Source organism: Arachis duranensis, chromosome 5 (genome assembly GCF_000817695.3).
Source record: "Arachis duranensis cultivar V14167 chromosome 5, aradu.V14167.gnm2.J7QH, whole genome shotgun sequence".
Lineage (NCBI taxonomy): Eukaryota > Viridiplantae > Streptophyta > Magnoliopsida > Fabales > Fabaceae > Arachis > Arachis duranensis.
Window position 1 is genome coordinate 43,204,331 of NC_029776.3, and position 9,810 is coordinate 43,214,140.

Here is a 9,810-nt window from a genome sequence, read left to right on the forward strand (position 1 = left end):
TCCACCACCTCCATGGACTTTCCTGTTAGAGTGCCTATGTTCCATGTCCCAAATCTCAACCTTTTGTCGCTTCGACCTTTACCTTTTCCTTTGTGAACTAGCTTATTTACCCTCGTCCGTTCACGAAAACGCGAGAACCCTTGCTCATTTAACACTACATCCGGGCACCGATGCAGCGGCTCTTGCTTTGACACCGTACTCAAGCCATACGGCGCGTTACTTCCGGGTAACGACCTAGCTTTAGCGCAATAATGTCTTTGATTCATGTCATGGGGGGTTCGGCTATATTTTTACGTTGGTTGCCGAAGACCTAACACAACCCTCCTCCTTTATCCGGGCTTGGGACCGGCTATGTACCACAAGTGTAACATAGGCGGAGTTATATTGAGATATAATAAGTAAGAATATTTTCAGATAGTGCGTAATGTTTGTTACGGTAAAAAATTTTTCAAAAATTTCAATTACACTCGTATCTATCTCTTTCTAAAGATCTCAAATACTACTAACATTATTCATGTAAGACCTATTAGCATATTTTCGATTATGTACAAAATTATTTTTAAAGTTCTAATTCATAAACTACAAAATTGTATGTATAAGTTAGTCAATCCCAATCAAAGCGCAGTCACAAAAGGTCGTCTTATTTTTAATAATATTCTTATTGCACATAAACGTATTTATTATTTGAAAAATAAGAAAAAGAATTTAGAAGGTGAGATGGCTATCAAATTAGATATGAGTAAAGTATATAACAAAATTGAGTGACATTTTCTATGATTTATCATGGCGAAATTGGGTTTTGGATCAGAGTTGATCGATTGAATTCGAGAATTGATTACATATGTTTTTATTATATTGTTATAAAAGATCATCCTTTTTATTTTTTAAAACCAAGTAGAAGCATCCATCAACGTGATAATCTCCCCCCTCTAATTTTTTTTTGTGTGTAGAAGATCTTTTTTTTCTGCTACATAATGAATCCACATTTGATGATAAATTTTGAATTGAATTGAGTGGATTTCATCACATAAATCCGTATTTATTCACTTAAATAGCATACTTTTGTGTTTTCTCTCTAAATTATGTCCAATTGTAAAAACATGCTATTTTGTACTTAATTTAATAAATTTTATTTCACTTTCATTCCATTCGATACCTTTATGTTTTTGATGAGTGATTTCAGGTATAATAGGTAGGAATGGCTTTGATAAGAGTGGAAGAGAAGCATGCAATTGGGAGAAAACACGAAGAAAATAAGGGAGAAGGACACAGCCAAGTGTGCATACGCACAACATTCTGTGCATACACACTTATGCATACGCACAAGTTCCTATGCGTGACTTCATTAAAAAGTCATGTGGCTCACGTTTTGGGAGACTTTTTGGCCAATTTCTAAAGGCCTTGGAGCATATAAGGAGAGCTAGCAACACACCATAGATACCATACATTCACACATCACACTTAGACATATTTTTGGATAGTTTAGGGTAGTTTTAGCTTAGGTTTCTCTCAATTTTCTTAAGTTTTAGTTAGGGTTTATATCACAAGTTTGTATTTTCCAATTTTGATCTTGGATTCTAGTTATTTTTATTGTAAGTATTTCTTAAGTTTCTCTTTTATTACATTATTTGTTCTACCCTTTCTTATATTTTAATTTCCTTTATCAATACATATTTGCTTTCGCAATTTTGATTTCTAGTTAAAGAATTTGATGTTTAGTGGTTATTTTATGTTTGTTGAGTTGCCATTGTTGATTTTGTTCATTGATTGTTCTTAGTTTCAAGCATTTTTTCAATTTTGCCATGTTTTATAAATATGCCCACCATGTGTTTGTTAAAATGCCAATTTTGAATATGGAATAGATTTTCACTCCTTGCCTTGGAAAAATGAGTATATGAAATACTAGAGTCATAATGTCTGATATTTAATGATAATTCTTGGGTTGTTAGTTGTTATTGTTTCTACTAACACTAGCTTTTTACTAAGGTAATTAGTAAGTTAGCTAGGATTTGTGGATTAATAACAATTATGCTCACTTGACTTACTCTTCGATGTTAAGGGTTGACTAGGTGAGATTAATCCATCATAATTATCATAGTTGTGGTGATGGTAAGGAAGTGATTCTATAACTCATCCCAAGTCAAAGCTCCATTTATGTTTTTAACCACATTTCTACCATTTTAAAGTATTACTTGTCCATATTACATAGATAGTTCTTTAATTCCTTTATTACTTTATTAATTGCAATTTTGATTGTTCTTTAATTCCTTTAATTGTTCGCTTCATCATTGAAAACCCCTTTTTGATTTCGCAACCAAAATTGTGCGCTTGTGGTCACTAGCTCCTAGGGAAGACGACCCAAGGTTTAATTACTCTCGATTATTTCAATTTGAATTAAACTTTGATTGAGAGGATCCATTGCCAGTTTGGACTATGCTATCAACGAAGTAATTCTTGTTTTGTCTAAATTCTGAACCGGTATAAATTTTTTCATCAAGTTTTTGGCGCCGTTGTCGGGGAACTAGTGCAATGAGTGCTATAATTTTGGTTGTTGTAAATATGTGAATAGTGTGAATAGAAACTTTTTGGGTTGTTTGTTTGATTTTGTTAGTAAATAGAATTTTGTTTCTTTTGATTGATGTCTTTTGTTTTTATTTTCCTAATTTCTCTATGAGTTATCACCCTTTTGGTTTGGAGTATGGTTGTGATCATTTTGTAGGGAATGATAACTTCTATTTTGGATTGCACCATGGGATAGAGAAATCAATTGAGGAAGGAGCAACCTCCACCATATTACAATGAGCCAAACTCTTCACAATGTACATACCTAAACCAAGGATATGGTGAATTTCATCTTGATTATGCACCTCCACCACTATATACATATAACCCGTACTTCCAACATAATCCTCAATCACCACATTTTCAAACACTACACCACTACCACCATCCACCTCCTTACATACCCCCTCAAGATACTCATCAACATGAATCACCTCCCATATATACAACCTTTCTCCCAAACAATAAAACCCAATGTGAAGTTCTCTAATCCTTGTCCCAAGAAGAACAAAAGCTTCAAGCTTTTCTCCAAGAGCAAGAAGAATTTCGAAGGATACAAGGACAATTCATGACTACCATAGCCGAAGCGGTGAACCACTTAGTCCTCCTACGCTCATCTGATCAAGGCACTCCTCTTGAAGAATGTGGAGGATCAACTAAAGATTGTAGTGAAGAGGAGAACATGGAGCCACAAGGGAAAGAAGAAGAGTTAGAGCATGAATTGCAACAAGAGGAAGAAAGTGAAGTATTTGAACCGGAAAAGGTAAAGGGAGAATTAAGGGAGATTGATCAAGATATGGATTCCATTATTGATGATTTTTTGTCCGCATTGGTCAATCCCCTCAATGATCTTGATAGACCTTCTCCCTTTGGATTTGAAGAAGAGGTTGATGTGAACTTCACACAACCTCCAAAGTATGACTTAAGTGATGGGGAAGAGGAGGAAGAGGTTGGTGAGGAAAAAGTTGACAACCAAGAAGTAGCGGTCCTCATGCAAGAATCAAGGGAAACAATTCCGTTCCAAGAGAAAATTGAGTGGGTGCCAATTTCACCGATGAATTTTATTGACCCACATCAATATGCTATCTTAGAGACGGACCATCAACTTAAGATTCTTCTTGGGTTGTTGCATATTGGAGAAAGGGGTGTTGGTTGCCAAGTGAATCCAAGGTTCTTCAAGAAAATCAATTCAAGAGTTGGAGTTCAAGTGGGATGTAAAGTACAATTGGGTGATTTTCGAAGAGTATTGGGTTGCTTCAAGGGTAATTTGAGAGTTTGTCCATCTGGCTTGAAGCATAGAGATCAACAAGAAGGAGAATGGAAAACTAAAATATGGGATCCCGAAGGAGCTTTGGAGTGCAAGCTTGGATGGAGATTCAAGGAGGAATGAAAACATAAGCCACCATAACAAGAGAGTTCAACTTAAGGACTTTAAATAAAAGTTCTAGGTAGGAGACACCACACCATGGTAACATCTTTCTAACCTTTTCTCTTTGTTTATAATTTGCCTTAATTGCATTTTTGTTTGTCTTGGTCAGTTTAGGATTAGTTTAATTTGAGCTTAGTTAGGTCATTTTTGTATGGATCATGCATTTATGGATTTCTAGATGTTTGGAGTTGAAATTTTGTTGAGCTAAGGCTTAAATACCTTAGAATTTGAAGAAAAATTTTTGAAAAAATAGGGCATTGTGCGCACGCATAAAATTGCCATATTCTACGTCCTGTGTGTACGCACACTAGCTTACACAGCCCCTGTTGGGAGCGCTCGCACCCGTCTCTGCGTGCGCCCCCATTTTTTCCTCTTAGTGTGCACATGCACACCATTGTGCGTATGCACACCAACCCCTTTTCACGCACTTTATATGTATGCACCCACTTGTACGTATGTGAACTCACTTGCGCCCCTTCTATTGGGAGCGGTCGCATATTCCTGTGCGCATGCACCATTGATATTTTTGCTCTTTGTGCGCACGCACGCATATGTGCGCATGCACACATAATCCTTTTTCAAGTTAAAAGAAGTCTTTTGTGCGTATGCACCTTCCTGTACGTATGCACACTTCTTAATCCCATCTCTGCTGAAAGCGCTCGCACACACATGTGCGTCCACACACCTTCTGTTTTCCACTTCGTGTGCATACGCACACATGTCTGTGCATACACATAAGTGCTGTTCTGGGCAAAATGTTGATTGCACTTTGACTTTAGCCCTAAGGCACTTCTGCCCCCTCCGTCCCTCTCTTCTCTTGCTTTTCCCTTGTTTTTTTTACTTATTCTAGTTACTTTTAATTGCATTTTATTTTCATTTTTGTAATTATATTAGGTTTAGTTTAGTTGTTTATCAATTAAATAAGTTGCAAGTGTTTGTTTGTTGTTGATTGGGTTGCTTCTTGCTTGAATCTTGGCTTAATTTTTTTATGAATATGTGCACTAAGCATTAGGTCTTTGTCTAATTGCCTGAATGAATTTTAAGTTTGATTCATATGTTGTAGCTACCATATGCGTTAAACTATATCCTCGTTTGGCAACTTAATCAGCAATTGTGCACCTTAGATGATTGTTGAGGTTATTTAAGATTGAATCTCATCAATGCACTTATACTTTGCTTTAAATTACTAGTACCTAGTGGGTTTGAATATTCATTTTTTAATTTCATCCTAGGACAAATTATTTACAACTGCATTTTGAATTATGTGAATTGAGTTGAATTACTTGTTCATTATGATTTTCATATTGATTTAGTCGCATATCTGGTACTTGTTTCTTGTTAATGCTTTGCATTTGTTTGAGTGACTTGACTTGATTCTTATCAAGCTTATCACTTTTTGCAACAAGTACCTCTACCATGTGACTATTTCATTATGTTTCAAGATGAATAAGGAGTTTTCTTTTTATTATTGCATTGGTTATTGTTTATTGTGCTTCCATATCAATTTTGCGCTTTCACTTGCACAATTTCAATATCCAATATATCAAATATTCAATTCACCTTAGTTGTGGTTACCTAGGTTTGTTTGTGCCTTAACTCTTGCTTATTCTTTTCTTGCAACCTAGGCTACTTAATCGAGGAACACATGCTATTTCTTTTGATTGTGTGGTTATCGTTTTACTCAGCCAATGTGTGTGTGTTCTAAACCGTACGCACATTTAGAAAACAAACATTGTCTTTTATCATACCACACACATATGAACTCTTCCTCAATTTTTGTTTATTTATTTTATATAGCAGCCTGCACCCTAGTGTCCACTAGCTAAAGGTGGAGCTTCATAGTTCTTCACCCCCGGATTGTGTGCATGCACGGAAGACCGCGCAATGATTAAGTGCGGGGGAGGATCCGCAATTTTGGGACGTAAACATCTCTTTCCGAACACTTTGAAATATTTATTGCTTTTATTATTATGTGTTTTCTAGATATTTGTTGATATTTTCCTTTTAGGGTGTTCCATTAATTAGATTTGAAAACTTGTTTTTGAACTTGTTTGAAGTATTTTTCTTATGGAACATAGAAAAGAGCTAGAACAAAATACCAAGTGAGATTTGAGCTTTAATGCGTGGTTGCACATTTTAAACCACAAAATTTGTTCTTGTGTGCTATATCTTTCATGATTGTGATCTTAGATATGCTTGATTCTTTATGTCCTATATTTGGTGTTTTGAATGCATTTAGTATGATTGAGGCTATTTTTGAAATAAAAACTCACTAACCCATATGGCCACACCCTTATATCTATCATTTAACCCACTTTTGAGCCTTTAAATTTCCCTTTTGTTCTAATTCTAAGCACATCATTCTCTCTAAGCGAAAAACCATAAACGCCATGAATTGTATCTTTGATTAGCTTGGATTGAGGAGTGTGTGTTAATCAAGTGTGGGGGGATTTTCAGAGACACACGGGTAGTTAGTTTACTTTGAGTATTCATTGAGAAATTTTGAAAGAATGGGTAAACACTCATGCATTCATTACTTAAAACATATGCATCTTTTTTTTGTGACAAAAGAAAAATTTTGGTGTATATACCATTGCTTAAAAAAAGAGAAGAAAAAGAAAAGAAAAGAAAAGAAATGATAATGATAATGTAAATAAAGAATGCATATGTAGTTAAATTAGAAAGAAGATGCATGAGTGAATGTGAGAAAGGAGATGACTGGGAAGTTAGGTTATTTTCTTTGGTGTAAATAGGTAGATATAGGATTAGGTGGGACACTTGAGCTAATCAAAGATCCAATTCCCTAGTCCACTTAACCATATTAATCCTATCCTTACCCTAACCCCATTACAACCCTCGAAAGATCTCATGATATTTGCATTCATGCAACAAGTATTTGTTGATTGTTAGATGACTAGCAAATTGGTACAGAATTTATAACCCACAAACTAACCGGCAAGTGCACCGGATCGTACCAAGTAGTACCTCAAGTGAATGAGGGTCGATCCCACGAGGATTGATGGACTAAGCAACAATGGTTGATTAATTTACTTAGTTAGGCAAGCAGAAAATGGTGTTTTGAAGGTTCAAAAGCATTAATAGTAAATTCAGAATATTAGAAAGCAAGCGATAAACAAGTTGGGAATAATATATGGAGAAATAGTTAAGGCTTCAGAGTTATCTATTTTTCGGATTGACTTTTCTTACTAACTATTTTAATCATGCAAGATTTAATTCATGGCAAACTATAGGTGACTAAACCCTAATTCCTTAGACCTTTTTAGTCTCCTCTAAAATTCATCAACCGCCAATTCCTTGGTCACTTGATTCCAATTAGAGGATGAAGTTCAATTCTAGTTATATACCACAGAAATCCTAATTACCCAAATATAAGAGGATTATATGTCACGTATCCTGTTAAGTCCAGATAATTAGAAATGTAGGAGAATATATTTTCAAGCTGTTGTTCAAGTAAAGAGCTTTTCCAAGTTATACAAGAACTCAATTAGAAAGAGGGTCATACTTCTGTTCCACCCAAATTTATAAAATAAAGAACGAAAACAATTCTTGAATTATAAATCAGTACATGAATTAAAATAGAAAAACAATAGAATCAATCCATACAATAGATAGAGCTTCTAACCTTAATAGTGGAGGTTTAGTTGCTCATCATTCAGAGTGAAAACTAGGATTCTGGTAAACTGTAAATTTCGAATGAGGTGGAATCATCCCCAGAAGAGAAGTTTCTTTTCTCTTTTATATCTAATCCTAATTAATTTAAAATCTATTTTCTAAAACTAAAATAATATCTTTTCCTGTTTTAAAATAGAAATTAAATTTTTAATTCAGTATTAATTAAACAATCCACACATTTTCAACTGATGAATGAGGACCACTTGCTTCGTATGAAGGCATGCCTAACTTGGCTTGACATTGCGCCTTACTTGAAGGGTGCAGTGAGGAATGGCTATCCAAGCTCATGTGTTGCACCTGACTCAAGGATACCTTGCGCCTTAGTTGAACTTGGCCGCATGGTTTTTAGTTTACTTGAATGATTTTGCACCTTACTTGGAGAATTCGTGTGCCTTACTTGAAGTGTCATGCCTATGGTTGCGTGTTGTTGTTATTGTCTTGCGCCTAACTTGAGAAATCTCAAGTTAGGTGCAGCCTTGGCCAAATTGGTGGGAGAGAAGTGTGAACTATTATATATCATTGGAAATCTCTGAAAGTTAGCTTTCTAACGCCACTAAAATCATGTCCATTGAATCTCTGTAGCCCGAGTTATTCAGGTTTGAGTGTAGAGAGGTCAGGGTTGACAACATCATTCGTCTTCTTCTCTTTTTCTGCGGAAACTCCATCAAATCCAGCCAAATGCTACCTAAAATAAATAGAATTGCATACGACTCAAAGTAACATCCATAGTGGCTAAAAGATAATTAATTTTTGATTAAACTCAACAAATTAAATGCAAATTCACTAGAAAAAGATAAGAAAGATGATCATGCATCACAACACCAAACTTGAATTGTTGCTTGTCCTCAAGCAACCAAAACTAACGTAAACTTAGGATGTGAATTTGCATGAGAGTGAGAGTTTAATTAAGCTCATGTATCTTCTTGAAGTGGGGTTTACAACTGCAATCCTGAATAGTTTTGGCATCTCACTCTCTTTTGAATCAGAAGGATGTCACTGTCATTCGGAATTAGAATCCAGAGAATATTATGAATTCTCTACTCTTCTATACTTCAGTTTAATCCTTGAATAAAGCAATTCCCTTTTTATTCTCTTTTCTTTGGTGCTTTGTACCTTGAGCCTAGCCGTGACTTTAAATGTTTTGTCTTAAGCTTCACTTGACACAAAAACACCACAAGCACTTAACTGGGGAACTCTCTGTAAGTTCTGAAAATTTTTTTCCAGTTACTCCCAGACAGTGGTGCTCAAAGCCTTTAGCATACTCTGTTAAATGCATTTGATCTCGACTCTTAGTGCTTTGTATCAAGGATTACTTGACACATTCACACCACAAGAAAATGACTAGGGAAACAACTCTCTGAGCTTTTAATCATGACTGACCTCCCTAGTCATTGATGCTCAGAGCCTTGGACCTTGGTTTTATTTTTCTCATGCTGTTTCTTTTTCTTCAAGGATTAAGCTTTCACTAACTTTAGAGAATTCATAATAGTTCTTTAAATTCTTGTTCCTTATACATCAATATCCTTTGATTCAAATTCAGATATGCACTGTTCATGTCATGCATTCAGAACCACAGATAATACCACCACATTTAAGTAAATAAGACTATTCTTTGTTATAAACTCTATTTCTCATGCAATACATCTTTTTCTTTTTCTTTTTAATTCAAGCTCAGTAAGAGATACATGAGACACTTTTTAGAACTAAAATCAAATAACAGAATTAAAATAGCAAATCAAACTAGAACTTTAGAATTGAAATAACAAAGGATCATGCAGGAACTAAGACAAAACAACAGAAAATAGGAACATAACATAATAAGAACGGGAGAAAATATAGAATGAAAAGAACTCAACCACCTCAGTTATCCTAGTGGCCGTCTCATTCTTCAGGTTGTGCTCCTCCGTGAAGATGATTCGTCTCCCTTTGGTGCTATTAAAATAAACAGAAAAATCACAAGCGAAGCGACAACACCAAACTTAAAAGTTTGCTTCTCCTCAAGCAAAGAAAATCTGAAAAAGAGGAGAGACATAAAGAGTGCACGGAGGAGTAAAAAAAATTATTATAGAAAAAGAAAAAATAATAAAAGGATAAGAGAGGTTAAAATTAATAAAAAATATATTTTT